Source organism: Coregonus clupeaformis, unplaced genomic scaffold, assembly GCF_020615455.1.
Source record: "Coregonus clupeaformis isolate EN_2021a unplaced genomic scaffold, ASM2061545v1 scaf0119, whole genome shotgun sequence".
NCBI lineage: Eukaryota > Metazoa > Chordata > Actinopteri > Salmoniformes > Salmonidae > Coregonus > Coregonus clupeaformis.
In genome coordinates this window covers 1-24,190 of record NW_025533574.1, presented here as the reverse complement: position 1 = coordinate 24,190, position 24,190 = coordinate 1, and the positions used below count along the sequence as shown (strand labels likewise).

Below are 24,190 nucleotides of genomic sequence, written 5' to 3'. Positions count from 1 at the left end.
TAGGCCACACAAGCTCACAGAACGGAACTGCTGAAGCAAGTAAAAATAGTCTATCCTTGCAACCCTCACTACCGAGTTCCAAACTGCCTCTGGAAGCAACGTCCGTACAATAACTGTTCGTCGGGAGCGTCATTTTTTTTTTTTGTCATTTAGCAGACGCTCTTATCCAGAGCGACTTACAGGAGGAATTAGGGTTAAGTGCCTTGCTTAAGGGCACATCGACAGATTTTTCACCTAGTCGGCTCAGGGATTAGAACCAGCGACCTTTCGGTTACTGGCACAACGCTCTTACCCACTAAGCTACCTGCCGCCCCAAATAATAACCCATGTAATGGGTTTCCATGACCGAGCGTAAGATCACCATGCGCAATGCCAAGCGTCGGCTGTAGTTGTGTAAAGCTCGCCGCCATTGGACTCTGGCTCAGTGGAAATGCGTTCTCTGGTGTGATGAATCACGCTTCACCATCTGGCAGTCCGACAGACTCATCTGGGTTTGGCGGATGCCAGGAGAACGGTCCCTGCCCCAATGCATAGTGCCAACTGTAAAGTTTGGAGGAGGAGGAATAATGGTCTGGGGCTGTTTTTCATGGTTCGGGCTAGGCCCCTTAATTCCAGTGAAGGGAAATCTTAACACTACAGCATACAATTACATTCTAGACGATTCTGTGTTTCCAACTTTGTGACAACAGTTTGGGGAAGGCCCTTTCCTGTTTCAGCATGACAATGCTCCCGTGCACAAAGAAAGGTCCATACAGAAATGGTTTGTCGAGATCAGTCTGGAAGAATTTGACTGGCCTGCACAGAGCCCTGACCTCAACCCCATCGACACCTTTGGGATGAATTGGAAATCCGACTACGAGCCAGGCCCAACATCAGTGCCCGGCCCCACTAATGCTCTTGTGGCTGAATGGAAGCAAGTCCCCGCAGCAATGTTCCAACATCTAGTGGAAAGCCTTCCCAGAAGAGTGGAGGCTGTTATAGCAGCAAAGTGGGGAGCAACTCCATATGAATGCCCATGATTCGGAATGAGATGTTCGATGAGCATGTGTCCACATACCTTTGGCCATGTAGTGTATTTATGGAGGTTAGGCCTATAGTAGTCAACATTGATAGATTGGCTTATAATCAGGAGATAGATTGGCCTGTAATACCAGAGAACCATAAGTGGACACTGGAAAAGGCCCATTCTGTTCTCTCTGTTTCTATGTTTGTTTGTGTGATGTGTGTCCCTATATCTAGGCCTATAGCTACCTATGCCAACAGGACACATCGCAGCTTTGCACTTTCCACTGGGGGGGACGATGAGATGGTATTTATTTTCCTATGCTAATATTTGTCATTTGTCACTGTGTTACATATCTATAATGTGATTGTTGTTGTAGCTAATGCTGATTCAGAGGAGTACAGTGGCTTTGAGTTTGACTGACACTGAGGTTTAAAGTATGTTAAGGTGCTTCTTAATTGAATATGTGAAACTTACGTTTTGTAAGCGGAAGTGTTAACAAAAAAGATATGATTAAGGTTGCGGCGAGTCGTTCAAACAGACACTGAGACACTTCAGATAACCAAGAACAAGAGTTCAGATCAATACATCGGTGTCTTTTCCATCCGAAGTCCAATGCTTCTCAGCGTCTGTGGTTTGGCAGATGGGTTTACTGTTTCTTACTTGTGATGGACTGTAAAATGAGTAGAAACACAAAGCCTGTCAATATCGGCTTCCTTTTTGATGCTATCAAAATACTTGGCTACTTGGCGTCTCAGGGCAGACCTAGGAATATAAATAAATTATATTTTGACAAGGAGATACATAAAAGCAGCAGGACTGCAGCCTTCAAGGACTGGAGTTGTGTGTATTAGATGAATATACAATCTGGATTAGATGATCAGTAGCCAAATGGTCAGCTGAGGAATGACCTGTTATAGCCTACTTCTTTGATTCAGGAGCTTATTCAGAACAGTGGAAGCTATCTTATATGTTCTAACTGATTCCCTGGTCTATGTTCTATGTTGTGTAGATTTCCATCAGCTCCATGACTGTTCTATTTCAATAAGCCCCGTAACAGTCTCTGGGCTCAAAATGCAGCTGTACATCCACAGTGGTGAACTTCAAGCTGCCCTTTCTTCCTCTACTACCAGGGTCCATTATGACGTTACTCATCCTGGACCTAGACTCAAACTTGATGTCCATTTTGTGTTTTACATCAAATCAGAACTTGAAATTATATTATTTTTCTGAACTATTTATTAATGCTATACTTGATATAATGAAAATGAGAAATATTACAAATGGCAATCATTTCATAGTAATATACAACTGTAATTAATATATAGATGCTGCCTATAGTAAGATGGGTTATAGATCACCAGCACCCATCTCAACTGTTAACAGCTGAAGGTGATTGGAACGGCATTACAAGTGTTCTTCATGATGACTAAAACATGCTTTTGCTTACAGTGAACCATTAAAAAAAGAATTGTGCAAGAGATGATATGAGTCTTTCCTGAGTCCCATACAAGAGCCTCATGGAGAACATGCCCAGGCAAACGTGAGTTATATGTTGGCTAGATAAAGTAGGCTTCATACCATTGTGTCCCTGCATAGTTTCTTGGAGGACTGTCTCAGCCTGCCCTCCTTCCCTGTTTTAATCTCTGTAGTATCAAATACGGCATGTTAATCTCTCTCAATATTCATGTGAACTGACAAACTATAGTGAAAAAGTGGTGAGAGAATCCATCCCAAAGTGTAGAAAGTAGACAACAGTCATACACGTAGACCTAATTTTAAAATGTCCTCTTAAAGGAAATATTCGCCCATTTTGAATGTTATGTTTTCATGTGTATCTGAGCTATTCGCTGTTCAATCAGGCAGAAACACAGCCGGTATGACAACTTTTGCATCATACAGTATATTACATATTCTACTTTACATAATGTATTATAAAACAAATTATTATTTTTGATCATCGAGGGGCAAATCTGAACGAGCAGCTCAGTCACCAAATGTACTCAGTGATCGCCTCTCGAGCCAATAATAGGGCTTTGTCTTCCAGACCGCTAATAGCTTTTACATAACGGCTAGTTTCCTGCACTACTCCCAACAACCCCCAAATCCACTAACCCTCCACAAAAGGGGATTACATGCTAAACTCTGCCATAAAGAGACTGTCTTACAAAGGCTCTGGAAGCTGCACTCTGGACTCTGTGGAAACTGAGAGAACTTAGTGTTGGCTTTCAAATCAACCTGCAATTGAGACCTACGTTTGGTTGGGAGACCGTATGCTATAGATTTCTGATAAAAGATTGTAATGGAAAAGCGACACATTTTGGGGACAGTTACAACACATTCAGTACTGGAACATGTTCCGGGATTCTTCAGACAGCATTGAGGAGTACACCACATCAGTCACTGGCTTCATCAATAAGTGCATCGATGATGTCGTCCCCACAGTGACCGTACGTACATACGCCAACCAGAAGCCATGGATTACAGGAAACATCCGCACTGAGCTAAAGGGTAGAGCTGCCGCTTTCAAGGAACGGGACTCTAACCCGGACGTTTATAAGAAACTGCTATGCCCTCCGACAAACCATCAAACAGGCAAAGAGTCAATACAGGGCTAAGATTGAATCGTACTACACTGGCTCTGACGCTCGTCGGATGTGGCAGGGCTTGAAAACTATTACAGACTACAAAGGGAAGCACAGCCGCGAGCTGCCCAGTGACACAAGCCTACCAGACGAGCTAAACCACTTCTATGCTCGCTTCGAGGCAAGCAACACTGAAGCATGCATGAGAGCACCAGCTGTTCCGGATGACTATGTGATCACGCTCTCCGTAGCCGATGTGAGTAAGACTTTTAAGCAGGTCAACATTCACAAGGCCGCAGGGCCAGACGGATTACCAGGACGTGTACTCCGGGCATGTGCTGACCAACTGGCAAGTGTCTTCACTGACATTTTCAACATGTCCCTGACTGAGTCTGTAATACCAACATGTTTCAAGCAGACCACCATAGTCCCCGTGCCCAAGGACTCTAAGATAACCTGCCTAAATGTCTACCGACCCGTAGCACTGACGTCTGTAGCCATGAAGTGCTTTGAAAGGCTGGTCATGGCTCACATCAACAGCATTATCCCAGAAACCCTAGACCCACTCCAATTTGCATACCGCCCCAACAGATCCACAGATGATGCAATCTCTATTGCACTCCACACTGCCCTTTCCCACCTGGACAAGAGGAACACCTACGTGAGAATGCTATTCATTGACTACAGCTCAGCATTCAACACCATAGTGCCCTCAAAGCTCATCACTAAGCTAAGGATCCTGGGACTAAACACCTCCCTCTGCAACTGGATCCTGGACTTCCTGACGGGCCGCCCCCAGGTGGTAAGGGTAGGTAACAACACATCTGCCACACTGATCCTCAACACGGGGGCCCCTCAGGGGCGCGTGCTCAGTCCCCTCCTGTACTCTCTGTTCACCCATGACTGCATGGCCAGGCACGACTCCAACACCATCATTAAGTTTGCCGACGACACAACAGTGGTAGGTCTGATCACCGACAACGATGAGACAGCCTATAGGGAGGAGGTCAGAGGCCTGGCCGTGTGGTGCCAGGATAACAACCTCTCCCTCAACGTGACCAAGACAAAGGAGATGATTGTGGACTACAGGGAAAAAAAGAGGACTGAGCACGCCCCCATTCTCATCGACGGGGCTGTAGTGGAACAGGTTGAGAGGTTCAAGTTCCTTGGTGTCCACATCACCAACGAACTATCATGGTCCAAACACACCAAGACAGTCGTGAAGAGGGCACGACAAAGCCTATTCCCCCTCAGGAGACTGAAAAGATTTGGCATGGGTCCAAAGATCCTCAAAAAATTCTACAGCTGCACCATCGAGAGCATCCTGACTGGTTGCATCACCGCCTGGTATGGCAACTGCTTGGCCTCCGACCACAAGGCACTACAGAGGGTAGTGCGTACGGCCCAGTACATCACTGGGGCCAAGGTTCCTGCCATCCAGGACCTCTATACCAGGCGGTGTCAGAGGAAGGCCCTCAAAATTGTCAAAGACTCCAGCCACCCTAGTCATAGACTGTTCTCCCTGCTACCGCACGGCAAGCGGTACCGGAGTGCCAAGTCTAGGTTCAAAAGTCTTCTCAACAGCTTCTACCCCCAAGCCATAAGACTCCTGAACAGCTAATCATGGCTACCCGGACTATTTGCACTGCCCCCACCACCCCATCCTTTTTACACTGCTGCTACTCTGTTAATTATTTATGCATAGTCACTTTAACTCTACCCACATGTACATATTACTTCAATTATCTCAACTAGCCGGTGCCCCCGCACATTGACTCTGCACCGGTACCCCCCTGTATATATAGCCTCCCTACTGTTATTTTATTTTACTTCTGCTCTTTTTTTCTCAACACTTTTTTTGTTGTTGTTTTATTTTTAATAAAATAAATGCACTGTTGGTTAAGGGCTGTAAGTAAGCATTTCACTGTAATGTCTGCACCTGTTGTATTCGGCGCATGTGACCAATAAGATTTGATTTGATTCTCTGTAGTCCTGTAACAACTTCAATGCACATTTTCCTGCAACACAAACGAAGAAGAGACTGAAATGTAGGCTAGGCTATAGCCTATCAATGGCACTCCTATACACAGTACCAGTCGAATGTTTGACACACCTACTCATTCCAGGGTTTTTCTTTATTTTTACTATTTTCTAAATTGTAGAATACTAGTGAAGACATCAAAAATATGAAACAACAGATATGGAATCAGTACAAGTCAAAAGTTTGGACACATCTACTCATTCAAGGGTTCACACTGTCCATTATTTCATTTGATCAGGGCAGGGCAGCACATAAAAACTGCATTTAGTCCAATAAAAATACATGATATTATTAGGGTGATAAATAAAAGGTAGTTGCTCCATGACACAAGAGTACACCCTACTGGAACAAAATGCTTACAGCACCTGGTATTCCCAGGCGGTCTCCCATCCAAGTACTAACCAGGCCCGACCCTGCTTAGCTTCCGAGATCGGGCGTATTCAGGCTGGTATGGCCGTAAGCGAGGGAACAACTCTTGGTACACTATATAAAGTCAATGTGTCACTCACGCTGAACGGGACACAGATAAATATCCACACTGTGACACACACTGAGCTCTCTTGCTTACATTTCCAGTCTATATTTTTGAGTCTTGTGGGGGGGTTGGAAAGAGGGCATGTCCTATGTTGACTTATGACAACTTCATGGACTAGGGCCCTATAAAATAGGCGTTGCGGACGGAATCCAGACATTCAACCGAAATTCAACAATATTCAAAAATGTATTGAACTTAGTAGGAAATCAACTAAATCTATTCAACTTGTTAGAAAACGCATTCATTTGCCTAAGTGAATCATAAGACATGAACAAAATGCATCAGGGATTCGTATTTCCATAAAACTTTCTGAAACGGCACAGGAATGCCCCTGTCTGTGTGCATGTGTGCGGTGCGCGCGTATGTCTACACTTTGTGTAGCCGTTAGCGATGATGCTAATGATAACCTTCTTCTGGTAGGGAAGGAATGGCTTTCCCCAAAACCTTCTCAAGTAAATGTGAACTTCAAAGCAGCCTATGTCTGCCTGGCAAAATTATACAGTGATAATATACATCAATCCAGTGGCCATTTGTCTGGCAAACTCTGCAATCACATGAGCGCTACAGCAACACCGCTTAACCAAACAAAAGTCTCTTCTGCTTCTTCTTCTGCTTCTTCTTCAATGACGTTTAACTGCGGTTGGCATCCAATTTGTTGCATTACCGCCACCTACTAGACTGGAGCACAACTCCCTTATCTTTTTCTTGAAAAATAAAACAACCTACCATCTAACACTACACTCACGAATTCAACATTATTACTAATAATTAACCCCACCCTTCTCCACTATTTAAATATATTTACTACTACCTCATGCCCTCAACCTGAAATGATGGGACATCGCCACTTAACACTCCCTGTAACTCTTCTGATGTCAAGTCTCGCACACCCAAATACCTCTCTGCAGCTGCCACCACAACCTCCATTTTCTTCAACTTGCGTTCCATCCCTGCAGTACAATTAATAACCATTGCTATAAACGCTAAAAATCCAATCTTACTGAAACATATATCACTTTCTTGCCTATCCCTCTGTACTGGTACATATCTCCTACTCTCACCACTCCCCCCCAATGACCCCTCTTCGTCTACTTTCTTCACTGCCTCCGCATATTAAAGGTCTCTTCCTGGTGCACGCTTGCATTTAAAGGTAACTACACCCCAAAATCTAAATGTCTTCCTTTTTTCCCAGACCTCAAAAATGGCCTCCTGATAGAGTTTAAACATTGTTGTGGACATAGAACATCCAATTGTGCTGTTTTTCTATTAAAAATGTGTACTTTTGAGAGCGGAAACCTGCAAAAACAGGGACAAGCGGTCAACGGGGAAATCTAAAAGGAGAAAAGGGAACTTGGGGAAAAAACGGAATCAGGCAAAACATCGAAGGGATTTTATAGTGCCCTAATGGGACTACAGACATTGACAGTCTCCTAGACTAAAAACAAAGGCTGAATGTACTGCCTACATTTTGAGGGAAACGCACTGTCCATTATTTCATTTGATCAGGGCAGGGCAGCACATACAAACTGCATTTAGTCCAATAAAAATACATGATATTATTAGGGTGATAAATAAAAGGTAGTTGCTCCATGACACAAGAGTACACCCTACTGGAACAAAATGCTTACAGCACCTGGTATTCCCAGGCGGTCTCCCATCCAAGTACTAACCAGGCCCGACCCTGCTTAGCTTCCGAGATCGGACGAGATCGGGCGTATTCAGGCTGGTATGGCCGTAAGCGAGGGAACAACTCTTGGTACACTATATAAAGTCAATGTGTCACTCACTCTGAACGGGACACAGATAAGTATCCACACTGTGACACACACTGAAGAAGCTCTAACCTTGCTTACATTTCCAGTCTATATTTTTGAGTCTTGTGGGGGGGAAAGAGGGCATGTCCTATGTTGACTTATGACAAGTTCATGGACTAGGGCCCTATAAAATAGGCGTTGCGGACGGAATCCAGACATTCAACCGAAATTCAACAATATTCAAAAATGTATTGAACTTAGTAGGAAATCAACTAAATCTATTCAACTTGTTAGAAAACGCATTCATTTGCCTAAGTGAATCATAAGACATGAACAAAATGCATCAGGGATTCGTATTTCCATAAAACTTTCTGAAACGGCACAGGAATGCCCCTGTCTGTGTGCATGTGTGCGGTGCGCGCGTATGTCTACACTTTGTGTAGCCGTTAGCGATGATGCTAATGATAACCTTCTTCTGGTAGGGAAGGAATGGCTTTCCCCAAAACCTTCTCAAGTAAATGTTAACTTCAAAGCAGCCTATGTCTGCCTGGCAAAATTATACAGTGATAATTTACATCAATCCAGTGGCCATTTGTCTGGCAAACTCTGCAATCACATGAGCGCTACAGCAACACCGCTTAACCAAACAAAAGTCTCTTCTGCTTCTTCTTCTGCTTCTTCTTCAATGACGTTTAACTGCGGTTGGCATCCAATTTGTTGCATTACCGCCACCTACTAGACTGGAGCACAACTCCCTTATCTTTTTCTTGAAAAATAAAACAACCTACCATCTAACACTACACTCACGAATTCAACATTATTACTAATAATTAACCCCACCCTTCTCCACTATTTAAATATATTTACTCCTACCTCATGCCCTCAACCTGAAATGATGGGACATCACCACTTAACACTCCCTGTAACTCTTCTGATGTCAAGTCTCGCACACCCAAATACCTCTCTGCAGCTGCCACCACAACCTCCATTTTCTTCAACTTGCGTTCCATCCCTGCAGTACAATTAATAACCATTGCTATAAACGCTAAAAATCCAATCTTACTGAAACATATATCACTTTCTTGCCTATCCCTCTGTACTGGTACATATCTCCTACTCTCACCACTCCCCCCCCAATGACCCCTCTTCCTCTACTTTCTTCACTGCCTCCGCATATTAAAGGTCTCTTCCTGGTGCACGCTTGCATTTAAAGGTAACTACACCCCAAAATCTAAATGTCTTCCTTTTTTCCCAGACCTCAAAAATGGCCTCCTGATAGGGTTTAAACATTGTTGTGGACATAGAACATCCAACTGTGCTGTTTTTCTATTAAAAATGTGTACTTTTGAGAGCGGAAACCTGCAAAAACAGGGACAAGCGGTCAACGGGGAAATCTAAAAGGAGAAAAGGGAACTTGGGGAAAAAACGGAATCAGGCAAAATATCGAAGGGATTTTATAGTGCCCTAATGGGACTACAGACATTGACAGTCTCCTAGACTAAAAACAAAGGCTGAATGTACTGCCTACATTTTGAGGGAAACGCACTGTCCATTATTTCATTTGATCAGGGCAGGGCAGCACATACAAACTGCATTTAGTCCAATAAAAATACATGATATTATTAGGGTGATAAATAAAAGGTAGTTGCTCCATGACACAAGAGTACACCCTACTGGAACAAAATGCTTACAGCACCTGGTATTCCCAGGCGGTCTCCCATCCAAGTACTAACCAGGCCCGACCCTGCTTAGCTTCCGAGATCGGACGAGATCGGGCGTATTCAGGCTGGTATGGCCGTAAGCGAGGGAACAACTCTTGGTACACTATATAAAGTCAATGTGTCACTCACTCTGAACGGGACACAGATAAGTATCCACACTGTGACACACACTGAAGAAGCTCTAACCTTGCTTACATTTCCAGTCTATATTTTTGAGTCTTGTGGGGGGGTTGGGAAAGAGGGCATGTCCTATGTTGACTTATGACAACTTCATGGACTAGGGCCCTATAAAATAGGCGTTGCGGACGGAATCCAGACATTCAACCGAAATTCAACAATATTCAAAAATGTATTGAACTTAGTAGGAAATCAACTAAATCTATTCAACTTGTTAGAAAACGCATTCATTTGCCTAAGTGAATCATAAGACATGAACAAAATGCATCAGGGATTCGTATTTCCATAAAACTTTCTGAAACGGCACAGGAATGCCCCTGTCTGTGTGCATGTGTGCGGTGCGCGCGTATGTCTACACTTTGTGTAGCCGTTAGCGATGATGCTAATGATAACCTTCTTCTGGTAGGGAAGGAATGGCTTTCCCCAAAACCTTCTCAAGTAAATGTTAACTTCAAAGCAGCCTATGTCTGCCTGGCAAAATTATACAGTGATAATATACATCAATCCAGTGGCCATTTGTCTGGCAAACTCTGCAATCACATGAGCGCTACAGCAACACCGCTTAACCAAACAAAAGTCTCTTCTGCTTCTTCTTCTGCTTCTTCTTCAATGACGTTTAACTGCGGTTGGCATCCAATTTGTTGCATTACCGCCACCTACTAGACTGGAGTACAACTCCCTTTATCTTTTTCTTGAAAAATAAAACAACCTACCATCTAACACTACACTCACGAATTCAACATTATTACTAATAATTAACCCCACCCTTCTCCACTATTTAAATATATTTACTACTACCTCATGCCCTCAACCTGAAATGATGGGACATCACCACTTAACACTCCCTGTAACTCTTCTGATGTCAAGTCTCGCACACCCAAATACCTCTCTGCAGCTGCCACCACAACCTCCATTTTCTTCAACTTGCGTTCCATCCCTGCAGTACAATTAATAACCATTGCTATAAACGCTAAAAATCCAATCTTACAGAAACATATATCACTTTCTTGCCTATCCCTCTGTACTGGTACATATCTCCTACTCTCACCACTCCCCCCCATGACCCCTCTTCCTCTACTTTCTTCACTGCCTCCGCATATTAAAGGTCTCTTCCTGGTGCACACTTGCATTTAAAGGTAACTACACCCCAAAATCTAAATGTCTTCCTTTTTTCCCAGACCTCAAAAATGGCCTCCTGATAGGGTTTAAACATTGTTGTGGACATAGAACATCCAATTGTGCTGTTTTTCTATTAAAAATGTGTACTTTTGAGAGCGGAAACCTGCAAAAACAGGGACAAGCGGTCAACGGGGAAATCTAAAAGGAGAAAAGGGAACTTGGGGAAAAAACGGAATCAGGCAAAATATCGAAGGGATTTTATAGTGCCCTAATGGGACTACAGACATTGACAGTCTCCTAGACTAAAAACAAAGGCTGAATGTACTGCCTACATTTTGAGGGAAACGCACTGTCCATTATTTCATTTGATCAGGGCAGGGCAGCACATACAAACTGCATTTAGTCCAATAAAAATACATGATATTATTAGGGTGATAAATAAAAGGTAGTTGCTCCATGACACAAGAGTACACCCTACTGGAACAAAATGCTTACAGCACCTGGTATTCCCAGGCGGTCTCCCATCCAAGTACTAACCAGGCCCGACCCTGCTTAGCTTCCGAGATCGGACGAGATCGGGCGTATTCAGGCTGGTATGGCCGTAAGCGAGGGAACAACTCTTGGTACACTATATAAAGTCAATGTGTCACTCACGCTGAACGGGACGCAGATAAGTATCCACACTGTGACACACACTGAAGAAGCTCTAACCTTGCTTACATTTCCAGTCTATATTTTTGAGTCTTGTGGGGGGGTTGAAAGAGGGCATGTCCTATGTTGACTTATGACAAGTTCATGGACTAGGGCCCTATAAAATAGGCGTTGCGGACGGAATCCAGACATTCAACCGAAATTCAACAATATTCAAAAATGTATTGAACTTAGTAGGAAATCAACTAAATCTATTCAACTTGTTAGAAAACGCATTCATTTGCCTAAGTGAATCATAAGACATGAACAAAATGCATCAGGGATTCGTATTTCCATAAAACTTTCTGAAACGGCACAGGAATGCCCCTGTCTGTGTGCATGTGTGCGGTGCGCGCGTATGTCTACACTTTGTGTAGCCGTTAGCGATGATGCTAATGATAACCTTCTTCTGGTAGGGAAGGAATGGCTTTCCCCAAAACCTTCTCAAGTAAATGTTAACTTCAAAGCAGCCTATGTCTGCCTGGCAAAATTATACAGTGATAATATACATCAATCCAGTGGCCATTTGTCTGGCAAACTCTGCAATCACATGAGCGCTACAGCAACACCGCTTAACCAAACAAAAGTCTCTTCTGCTTCTTCTTCTGCTTCTTCTTCAATGACGTTTAACTGCGGTTGGCATCCAATTTGTTGCATTACCGCCACCTACTAGACTGGAGTACAACTCCCTTATCTTTTTCTTGAAAAATAAAACAACCTACCATCTAACACTACACTCACGAATTCAACATTATTACTAATAATTAACCCCACCCTTCTCCACTATTTAAATATATTTACTCCTACCTCATGCCCTCAACCTGAAATGATGGGACATCACCACTTAACACTCCCTGTAACTCTTCTGATGTCAAGTCTCGCACACCCAAATACCTCTCTGCAGCTGCCACCACAACCTCCATTTTCTTCAACTTGCGTTCCATCCCTGCAGTACAATTAATAACCATTGCTATAAACGCTAAAAATCCAATCTTACAGAAACATATATCACTTTCTTGCCTATCCCTCTGTACTGGTACATATCTCCTACTCTCACCACTCCCCCCCAATGACCCCTCTTCGTCTACTTTCTTCACTGCCTCCGCATATTAAAGGTCTCTTCCTGGTGCACGCTTGCATTTAAAGGTAACTACACCCCAAAATCTAAATGTCTTCCTTTTTTCCCAGACCTCAAAAATGGCCTCCTGATAGGGTTTAAACATTGTTGTGGACATAGAACATCCAATTGTGCTGTTTTTCTATTAAAAATGTGTACTTTTGAGAGCGGAAACCTGCAAAAACAGGGACAAGCGGTCAACGGGGAAATCTAAAAGGAGAAAAGGGAACTTGGGGAAAAAACGGAATCAGGCAAAATATCGAAGGGATTTTATAGTGCCCTAATGGGACTACAGACATTGACAGTCTCCTAGACTAAAAACAAAGGCTGAATGTACTGCCTACATTTTGAGGGAAACGCACTGTCCATTATTTCATTTGATCAGGGCAGGGCAGCACATACAAACTGCATTTAGTCCAATAAAAATACATGATATGATTAGGGTGATAAATAAAAGGTAATTGCTCCATGACACAAGAGTACACCCTACTGGAACAAAATGCTTACAGCACCTGGTATTCCCAGGCGGTCTCCCATCCAAGTACTAACCAGGCCCGACCCTGCTTAGCTTCCGAGATCGGACGAGATCGGGCGTATTTTTTTTTTTTTTTTTTTTATTGTAAAATATTCATCAAATACACTTATATTATACCATGTACAGTGTTATATACAAAAAACCATACACTAGAAACTATTCTACCATAGGCAGGCGAACAATTCACCCCCTATCAAATCAAAGAACCCAAAGAAATAAAAACAAAAACCTAGTATACAAAAACCAGACATGACTAAGACATATCAAATTCCACATATTAAATAGGCAGATTTAAAAGCATCTCCCTGTCAAATAAAAATAAACATAGAAAATATCAAAATATTCCTTTCAAAAATTATAAGTGATTCCTCCACCATCCACCCTTGCAATTAACCCACTCCCCTCTACAAAAAGTTCATCAAAATCTTCCAATCCATAACTATAAAACATATCGATGTGCTTCTTAAACAAAGCTACAAAAATACCCCACACCCTTACCCTCCTCCCTTCAAAATAAGCATAATTCCTCCCACAAAAAATAGCATACCTAACAAAACTCAATACAATATTCAACAACCTCACATTAACCCCTTTACATTCATCTCCCACTCCAAATAAAACCAATTCCTCCCACGCATTCTTTTCCAACAAACCACTCCCCCAGTTTTTACATATTATTTCCTTTACTTTACAAAACATATCTTTTAAATCCTCGCATTCTACAAATAAGTGTAATAAATTTTCTGGTGCCTTACCACATATATCACATTCTCTTTTTATTTCTTTATTTATTTGATGCAGCACTACTTTTGTGTATATCCGATTATGTCTTATTTTAAAATCGTTATTTTCACATTCCAATTTATTCCCATGTAAGTATAAGTTTTTCCATAATACTTTTCGATCCATCTTCGAAACAGTTCTACCCACCTCTTCTCAGCAGCAGGCCTGTCAGTAACCAGTAATTGTTTATAAAAAACATTTGTTCTGACACTAGCCAATGTTTTCCATTTATCCCCATTGTCAATATATAAATTCGGTAATACATATAAATCTTCCCAAATTCCATCTCCATTAATGACAGAAACCCATTCTGCTGGAATGCTACTTTTCACCCGTTCAAATCCATTCAATATAGTACCTTTCCAAACTGTATCATCCACATCCTTCACATTGTCATAAATGGCCTGGCCTCTTAGAAACCCAGGAATAACTTCATATACAAAGTCTTTAATAAGTCTCAGTCCAGCCCTCATAAAAAGGGGGATTATACAACACTTCATCATTGAACATAATTTTGGGATTTAAAAACACAGGTTGATTCAGTATTATATCCTTATGTTCACACACATATTTTACACGAGGAAGAAATTCTCCCCATGCACGTAACACTTCCTGATAAAACAGAGGAACTTGTTCATACATAGGCTTTTTCCATATCATTAATAACCCACTCTCTTCACATCCTCCATTATTATACAAATAATTCCTAAAGAACCTCTTCCACCCATATTCTTCCTCCCCATATAAATACTTCTGTATAATTTTAATTCTTAATGCTTTTCTTTTCACGTCTATGTCCACTAATTTTAGACCCCCCATCTTTATATTCTGCAGCAAGTGTAGACCTAGATATTCTAGCCCCTTTGCCATCCCACAAGAAGTTAGAAACAATAGAATTAAGTTCTTTTAAAACCCACTCTGGCATCTGAAGCACATCCATGACATATACACATTTAGATATTAGTAAAGAATTTGTTACCACTACCTTTCCTTTCAATTTTAAATTCCTCCATCTCCAAAATGCCATAGTTTGTTTGATTTTATTCAATACACCTGCCCAAGTCCTATCACATGCCTCCTTTTCATCAATACCCAAAATAACTCCCAACGCTTTAAAATAGCCATTAGCTCTTTTAAAATGATACCTACACCCATTATCATTCACTAGCCCCACATACAAAACCTCAGTCTTTTCTACATTAATCTTAGCACCTGATGCTTTCCCAAAGAGCTCAAAACACTCCATCACTCTATTTACACTTTCCACATCTCTAACAGTAATTGTAGTGTCATCTGCATATTGCTGCACAATGCTGACTCCACCCCCTGGAATAGAAACGCCTCGGATCTGGTGGTCTGCTTTAAGGAGAGCCACCAGAGGCTCAACCGACATACAATATAAGGCCGCAGACAATGGACATCCTTGCCTCACCGACCTCTCCAATGGGAAAGCATCAGTAAGTAACCCGTTACATTTTACTCTACTTACTGCAGCACCGTATAGCAGCTGTATCCAGGCCACCATTCTGCTCCCAAATCCAAAAGTTTTAAGCGTCTGCATTAGAAATGAATGTTCTACTCTATCAAAAGCTTTATTTAAATCAATGCTCAATACTACACCTCCCTCACCCTTCATATGTCTTATGACATCCCTTAAAGTGCAAATAATGTCTGCTATTTCTCTACCAGGAACACTGTAAGCCTGTGTCTCTGAAATAATACTTCCCATTACTTTATTAATTCTGTTAGCCAGCACCTTAGTTAAGATCTTATAATCTACATTTAAAATAGATAATGGCCTAAAATTTTCTAATCTTTTCCTACTTCCCTTGTTTTTATATATTATAGTTATTAAGCCAGTCGCCATCGACTCCGAGACTTCCTGAGATTGCTCCATATATTTGTACACATCTAATAAAACAGGTGCCATTATATCCACAAATGTTTTGTAAAACTCACTTGTCAGCCCATCAGAGCCAGGGCTCTTATTTCTATGAGCAGACAAAATCGCCTCCCGTATCTCTGTGACCGCCAAGTCTGTGTCACACATGAGTCTTTCATCCTCTGATATTCTGGCATCTACATAGCTCAACACCTCTTCTATACATCCTTGATCATTGCATTCTTTTTTAAAAAGATTACTATAAAAACATTCTATTGTATCTAAAATCCCCACCAGATCATTCACTGTCTCCCCCCTCTCATTCTCGATTTCTGTAATATAGTTTCTAGCCTGCTTCTTCTTTTCTAACCCTAAAAAGAAGGATGTACATTTCTCTCCTTCTATGGCATACTGTACTCTACTCCTTACTATTGCCCCCATACATGCACTCTTTTCAAAGTTATGTACCGCAGCCTGAGCTTCCATAAAACCTGCCATATCATAACCCTCCACCGTATCAACTTTCCCCAGCTCAATGTCTAGTCTTTTATTCAAAGCTATCCTCTCCCCTCTTTAAAAGAAAATTCCTTCGTCTTGCATATTTAATGCTCAACCCTCTAATCTTCTCTTTTAGACCCTCCCACCACAAACCAATATTAACACTTTTAAAATCACTCAATATTTCTCTATTTATACAATCAGAAATCATATCAATATATTTTCCTTCTTTTAGTAGCTCAGCATTCAAACACCATACACCACCCCCTCTAGAAGGCACACTAGGACCCAGCAGGAAACCAAGAGAGGCATGATCACTTAATGTATTAAAATCATACCTAATCTTTTGTATATATTGCACTATATTTTCCGCCGCTAAACAATAATCTATGCGGCTTTGCCTGAGAACCTTCAAAACAACCTGCCTCCTTGAAAAAACTCTCTGACCTGGATGCATTCCCCTCCATACATCACTCAGACAATGATCCTTCATTATCCCCAACAATACTCGCCTAGACATGTCAGAGCGCAACAAAGTACTCCTTGACGTGTCCAGTTTTGTCAATCTAACGTTAAAATCCCCAACCAATATACAGTTACCCACACAATGTTGCTCAAGTGCCTTAAAAAATACTTCTCGGTCACTCTCATTATTAGGTGCATAAACATTCAATAAAGTGTATTGCACATTTAGAAATTCAAATTTAACACTCAAAAGTCTACCCTCTTTATCCGCATACACTTGCCTAATATTCTGTACACTATCCCTCTTAATTAATATAGCAACCCCACACGTCCTCTCCCCACCATTATTATAATAAATCAAATCCATCCATCTCTTTCTTACTCCATCCATCATACTGTCAGTCCAGTGTGTCTCTTGGAAGCATAAAATATCAGCCTGTAGTAGACTCACTGTCTGTTCTAACTTTCCCATATTCCTTAGTCCATTAATATTAACAGATACAACACTCACCATAAGTACAATTAATATGTTGATTTTTCCCATCATCAAGACCCAGTCTTTTTCTTCTTCTTCTTGATCTTGCTCTTCCTACTTTCCTTTGCTTCTTCCCTCACCCTTTGACTTCACCCGCGGACACTTCACTCTCAGAGTCCTTCCTCTTCGCGGATTCCCCCTTCACATCCATACTTTCAGGAATAGTGTCAGGTACAACCCCTCCATTATCTTCATCTCCCTCACCTTCAGATGTTTCCGTTTCCTGCTCACCTCCTCCTCCTTCTCCACCATCAGGCTCCTTTCCATCTGTGCAGTAGTCATCTAGGAATTCGACATCCATGCTCGCCCCAATTCCATCCCCCTCTGTCGCAGTAGATTCACCATCTCCTCCTCCTCCACCATCCTTGTCTCCTTTTTCCCCGTCCTCCATCACGTCCCCCTCCTCCACTCTCTCTTCTTCCATCTCCTCCTCCTGTTGTTCCATGTCTTCACCATCTGTTGGCCCAGTACACGTACAGCGCATTCTTCTCTCCCCACATCCATTACATGGTCTCTCCTCTCTCGACGCACTCTCTTGCATAGTGCCCTTGTGCTCCGCATCTCCGACATAGAAAATCAGGACAGTCCCGTACTACGTGGCCAGACTGAATACAAATTCGGCACACTTTAACTTGCCTGTCATGTATCACTCGAAAGTACTCAGTCCCCTCCAACGTCTCAAACTTGGTAGAATATGGTAGTGAGCGCACCACGTCTGTAAACCGAACTTTACAGAATCTTGTGCCATCAGCGATCTCTGTTCCTGGCCATAATCTCCTCTTAATCCCAGAAACCGCCTTCACACCCCATCCTTCCAATTTTGCCACGATAGTATCGTCACTAATATACACTGGTAAATTCATAAAGGACACCACCAGCTCATCCGCTGAAATGTCCCTCGCCATTACCGTGCACGATTTGATTTTTAGTCCATCCATTAACCTCTCCTTCCCATGGACATGGGACATCGTAATCTCATACTTCTGATCACCTTTAAATCTGCACCCTATCACCGTTCCACACGCCTCCTTTATCCCTCTCAGCAATTCCATCATCGTTAATTTCTTTTCCCCAGTGATATCCACCGCCACCGTACAAGTCTTATCATAGGACTTTTCCCTCGATGATGGTGCATCAGGAACTTTTCCTCCATGTCCAGTACTCTTTGTCTGTTCCATCGCGTAGGTCGTTGTATCTATTGTTGTCCGTCCGATTAACTAATTATATCTGTATTTCTCCCTCCTTTCCTTCCCCCCCCAGCAAAAGCTGCTAGGGGAGAAACAACTCTTACTAATAAATCAAAAACAAAAATCAAATTCCACATAAATAACCAAACAAAAAAAGATTTCAAAACGCAGCAACCAATTCCCTCTCCTTCTCCTCCAATACCACCGCACCTGTTTCCACTTCCTCAATTACCGAAAGGGGCGTATTCAGGCTGGTATGGCCGTAAGCGAGGGAACAACTCTTGGTACACTATATAAAGTCAATGTGTCACTCACGCTGAACGGGACGCAGATAAGTATCCACACTGTGACACACACTGAAGAAGCTCTAACCTTGCTTACATTTCCAGTCTATATTTTTGAGTCTTGTGGGGGAAAGAGGGCATGTCTTATGTTGACTTATGACAAGTTCATGGACTAGGGCCCTATAAAATAGGCGTTGCGGACGGAATCCAGACATTCAACCGAAATTCAACAATATTCAAAAATGTATTGAACTTAGTAGGAAATCAACTAAATCTATTCAACTTGTTAGAAAACGCATTCATTTGCCTAAGTGAATCATAAGACATGAACAAAATGCATCAGGGATTCGTATTTCCATAAAACTTTCTGAAACGGCACAGGAATGCCCCTGTCTGTGTGCATGTGTGCGGTGCGCGCGTATGTCTACACTTTGTGTAGCCGTTAGCGATGATGCTAATGATAACCTTCTTCTGGTAGGGAAGGAATGGCTTTCCCCAAAAACCTTCTCAAGTAAATGTTAACTTCAAAGCAGCCTATGTCTGCCTGGCAAAATTATACAGTGATAATATACATCAATCCAGTGGCCATTTGTCTGGCAAACTCTGCAATCACATGAGCGCTACAGCAACACCGCTTAACCAAACAAAAGTCTCTTCTGCTTCTTCTTCTGCTTCTTCTTCAATGACGTTTAACTGCGGTTGGCATCCAATTTGTTGCATTACCGCCACCTACTAGACTGGAGTACAACTCCCTTTATCTTTTTCTTGAAAAATAAAACAACCTACCATCTAACACTACACTCACGAATTCAACATTATTACTAATAATTAACCCCACCCTTCTCCACTATTTAAATATATTTACTCCTACCTCATGCCCTCAACCTGAAATGATGGGACATCACCACTTAACACTCCCTGTAACTCTTCTGATGTCAAGTCTCGCACACCCAAATACCTCTCTGCAGCTGCCACCACAACCTCCATTTTCTTCAACTTGCGTTCCATCCCTGCAGTACAATTAATAACCATTGCTATAAACGCTAAAAATCCAATCTTACAGAAACATATATCACTTTCTTGCCTATCCCTCTGTACTGGTACATATCTCCTACTCTCACCACTCCCCCCAATGACCCCTCTTCGTCTACTTTCTTCACTGCCTCCGCATATTAAAGGTCTCTTCCTGGTGCACGCTTGCATTTAAAGGTAACTACACCCCAAAATCTAAATGTCTTCCTTTTTTTTAAAATGGCCTCCTGATAGGGTTTAAACATTGTTGTGGACATAGAACATCCAATTGTGCTGTTTTTCTATTAAAAATGTGTACTTTTGAGAGCGGAAACCTGCAAAAACAGGGACAAGCGGTCAACGGGGAAATCTAAAAGGAGAAAAGGGAACTTGGGGAAAAAACGGAATCAGGCAAAATATCGAAGGGATTTTATAGTGCCCTAATGGGACTACAGACATTGACAGTCTCCTAGACTAAAAACAAAGGCTGAATGTACTGCCTACATTTTGAGGGAAACGCACTGTCCATTATTTCATTTGATCAGGGCAGGGCAGCACATACAAACTGCATTTAGTCCAATAAAAATACATGATATTATTAGGGTGATAAATAAAAGGTAGTTGCTCCATGACACAAGAGTACACCCTACTGGAACAAAATGCTTACAGCACCTGGTATTCCCAGGCGGTCTCCCATCCAAGTACTAACCAGGCCCGACCCTGCTTAGCTTCCGAGATCGGACGAGATCGGGCGTATTCAGGCTGGTATGGCCGTAAGCGAGGGAACAACTCTTGGTACACTATATAAAGTCAATGTGTCACTCACGCTGAACGGGACGCAGATAAGTATCCACACTGTGACACACACTGAAGAAGCTCTAACCTTGCTTACATTTCCAGTCTATATTTTTGAGTCTTGTGGGGGGGAAAGAGGGCATGTCTTATGTTGACTTATGACAAGTTCATGGACTAGGGCCCTATAAAATAGGCGTTGCGGACGGAATCCAGACATTCAACCGAAATTCAACAATATTCAAAATGTATTGAACTTAGTAGGAAATCAACTAAATCTATTCAACTTGTTAGAAAACGCATTCATTTGCCTAAGTGAATCATAAGACATGAACAAAATGCATCAGGGATTCGTATTTCCATAAAACTTTCTGAAACGGCACAGGAATGCCCCTGTCTGTGTGCATGTGTGCGGTGCGCGCGTATGTCTACACTTTGTGTAGCCGTTAGCGATGATGCTAATGATAACCTTCTTCTGGTAGGGAAGGAATGGCTTTCCCCAAAACCTTCTCAAGTAAATGTTAACTTCAAAGCAGCCTATGTCTGCCTGGCAAAATTATACAGTGATAATATACATCAATCCAGTGGCCATTTGTCTGGCAAACTCTGCAATCACATGAGCGCTACAGCAACACCGCTTAACCAAACAAAAGTCTCTTCTGCTTCTTCTTCTGCTTCTTCTTCAATGACGTTTAACTGCGGTTGGCATCCAATTTGTTGCATTACCGCCACCTACTAGACTGGAGTACAACTCCCTTATCTTTTTCTTGAAAAATAAAACAACCTACCATCTAACACTACACTCACGAATTCAACATTATTACTAATAATTAACCCCACCCTTCTCCACTATTTAAATATATTTACTCCTACCTCATGCCCTCAACCTGAAATGATGGGACATCACCACTTAACACTCCCTGTAACTCTTCTGATGTCAAGTCTCGCACACCCAAATACCTCTCTGCAGCTGCCACCACAACCTCCATTTTCTTCAACTTGCGTTCCATCCCTGCAGTACAATTAATAACCATTGCTATAAACGCTAAAAATCCAATCTTACAGAAACATATATCACTTTCTTGCCTATCCCTCTGTACTGGTACATATCTCCTACTCTCACCACTCCCCCCAATGACCCCTCTTCGTCTACTTTCTTCACTGCCTCCGCATATTAAAGGTCTCTTCCTGGTGCACGCTTGCATTTAAAGGTAACTACACCCCAAAAATCTAAATGTCTTCCTTTTTTCCCAGACCTCAAAAATGGCCTCCTGATAGGGTTTAAACATTGTTGTGGACATAGAACATCCAATTGTGCTGTTTTTCTATTAAAAATGTGTACTTTTGAGAGCGGAAACCTGCAAAAACAGGGACAAGCGGTCAACGGGGAAATCTAAAAGGAGAAAAGGGAACTTGGGGAAAAAACGGAATCAGGCAAAATATCGAAGGGATTTTATAGTGCCCTAATGGGACTACAGACATTGACAGTCTCCTAGACTAAAAACAAAGGCTGAATGTACTGCCTACATTTTGAGGGAAACGCACTGTCCATTATTTCATTTGATCAGGGCAGGGCAGCACATACAAACTGCATTTAGTCCAATAAAAATACATGATATTATTAGGGTGATAAATAAAAGGTAGTTGCTCCATGACACAAGAGTACACCCTACTGGAACAAAATGCTTACAGCACCTGGTATTCCCAGGCGGTCTCCCATCCAAGTACTAACCAGGCCCGACCCTGCTTAGCTTCCGAGATCGGACGAGATCGGGCGTATTCAGGCTGGTATGGCCGTAAGCTAGGGAACAACTCTTGGTACACTATATAAAGTCAATGTGTCACTCACGCTGAACGGGACGCAGATAAGTATCCACACTGTGACACGCACTGAAGAAGCTCTAACCTTGCTTACATTTCCAGTCTATATTTTTGAGTCTTGTGGGGGGGAAAGAGGGCATGTCTTATGTTGACTTATGACAAGTTCATGGACTAGGGCCCTATAAAATAGGCGTTGCGGACGGAATCCAGACATTCAACCGAAATTCAACAATATTCAAAAATGTATTGAACTTAGTAGGAAATCAACTAAATCTATTCAACTTGTTAGAAAACGCATTCATTTGCCTAAGTGAATCATAAGACATGAACAAAATGCATCAGGGATTCGTATTTCCATAAAACTTTCTGAAACGGCACAGGAATGCCCCTGTCTGTGTGCATGTGTGCGGTGGCGCGCATGTCTACACTTTGTGTAGCCGTTAGCGATGATGCTAATGATAACCTTCTTCTGGTAGGGAAGGAATGGCTTTCCCCAAAACCTTCTCAAGTAAATGTTAACTTCAAAGCAGCCTATGTCTGCCTGGCAAAATTATACAGTGATAATATACATCAATCCAGTGGCCATTTGTCTGGCAAACTCTGCAATCACATGAGCGCTACAGCAACACCGCTTAACCAAACAAAAGTCTCTTCTGCTTCTTCTTCTGCTTCTTCTTCAATGACGTTTAACTGCGGTTGGCATCCAATTTGTTGCATTACCGCCACCTACTAGACTGGAGTACAACTCCCTTATCTTTTTCTTGAAAAATAAAACAACCTACCATCTAACACTACACTCACGAATTCAACATTATTACTAATAATTAACCCCCACCCTTCTCCACTATTTAAATATATTTACTCCTACCTCATGCCCTCAACCTGAAATGATGGGACATCACCACTTAACACTCCCTGTAACTCTTCTGATGTCAAGTCTCGCACACCCAAATACCTCTCTGCAGCTGCCACCACAACCTCCATTTTCTTCAACTTGCGTTCCATCCCTGCAGTACAATTAATAACCATTGCTATAAACGCTAAAAATCCAATCTTACAGAAACATATATCACTTTCTTGCCTATCCCTCTGTACTGGTACATATCTCCTACTCTCACCACTCCCCCCAATGACCCCTCTTCGTCTACTTTCTTCACTGCCTCCGCATATTAAAGGTCTCTTCCTGGTGCACGCTTGCATTTAAAGGTAACTACACCCCAAAATCTAAATGTCTTCCTTTTTTCCCAGACCTCAAAAATGGCCTCCTGATAGGGTTTAAACATTGTTGTGGACATAGAACATCCAATTGTGCTGTTTTTCTATTAAAAATGTGTACTTTTGAGAGCGGAAACCTGCAAAAACAGGGACAAGCGGTCAACGGGGAAATCTAAAAGGAGAAAAGGGAACTTGGGGAAAAAACGGAATCAGGCAAAATATCGAAGGGATTTTATAGTGCCCTAATGGGACTACAGACATTGACAGTCTCCTAGACTAAAAACAAAGGCTGAATGTACTGCCTACATTTTGAGGGAAACGCACTGTCCATTATTTCATTTGATCAGGGCAGGGCAGCACATACAAACTGCATTTAGTCCAATAAAAATACATGATATTATTAGGGTGATAAATAAAAGGTAGTTGCTCCATGACACAAG

General features: G+C 42.1%; 5 non-coding genes and 1 pseudogene across 5 annotated transcripts; all 6 read right to left on the bottom strand.

The window, feature by feature from the left end:
• Positions 1 to 5,982: 5,982 nt before the first annotated feature.
• LOC121570771 lies at positions 5,983 to 6,091 on the bottom strand (annotated as a pseudogene).
• Positions 6,092 to 7,785: 1,694 nt separating this feature from the next.
• Positions 7,786 to 7,904, bottom strand: LOC121570876. Its single transcript, XR_006001613.1, has one exon. It is a non-coding gene; the product is annotated as a 5S ribosomal RNA (ribosomal RNA).
• Positions 7,905 to 9,602: 1,698 nt separating this feature from the next.
• LOC121570762 lies at positions 9,603 to 9,721 on the bottom strand. The gene has a single exon (XR_006001522.2). It is a non-coding gene; the product is annotated as a 5S ribosomal RNA (ribosomal RNA).
• Positions 9,722 to 11,423: 1,702 nt separating this feature from the next.
• On the bottom strand, positions 11,424 to 11,542 carry LOC121570768. Its single transcript, XR_006658256.1, has one exon. It is a non-coding gene; the product is annotated as a 5S ribosomal RNA (ribosomal RNA).
• A 9,040-nt stretch (positions 11,543 to 20,582) lies between these two features.
• LOC121570896 lies at positions 20,583 to 20,701 on the bottom strand. The gene has a single exon (XR_006001632.2). It is a non-coding gene; the product is annotated as a 5S ribosomal RNA (ribosomal RNA).
• A 1,696-nt stretch (positions 20,702 to 22,397) lies between these two features.
• Positions 22,398 to 22,516, bottom strand: LOC121570895. The gene has a single exon (XR_006001631.2). It is a non-coding gene; the product is annotated as a 5S ribosomal RNA (ribosomal RNA).
• Between the last annotated feature and the right edge of the window lie 1,674 nt (positions 22,517 to 24,190).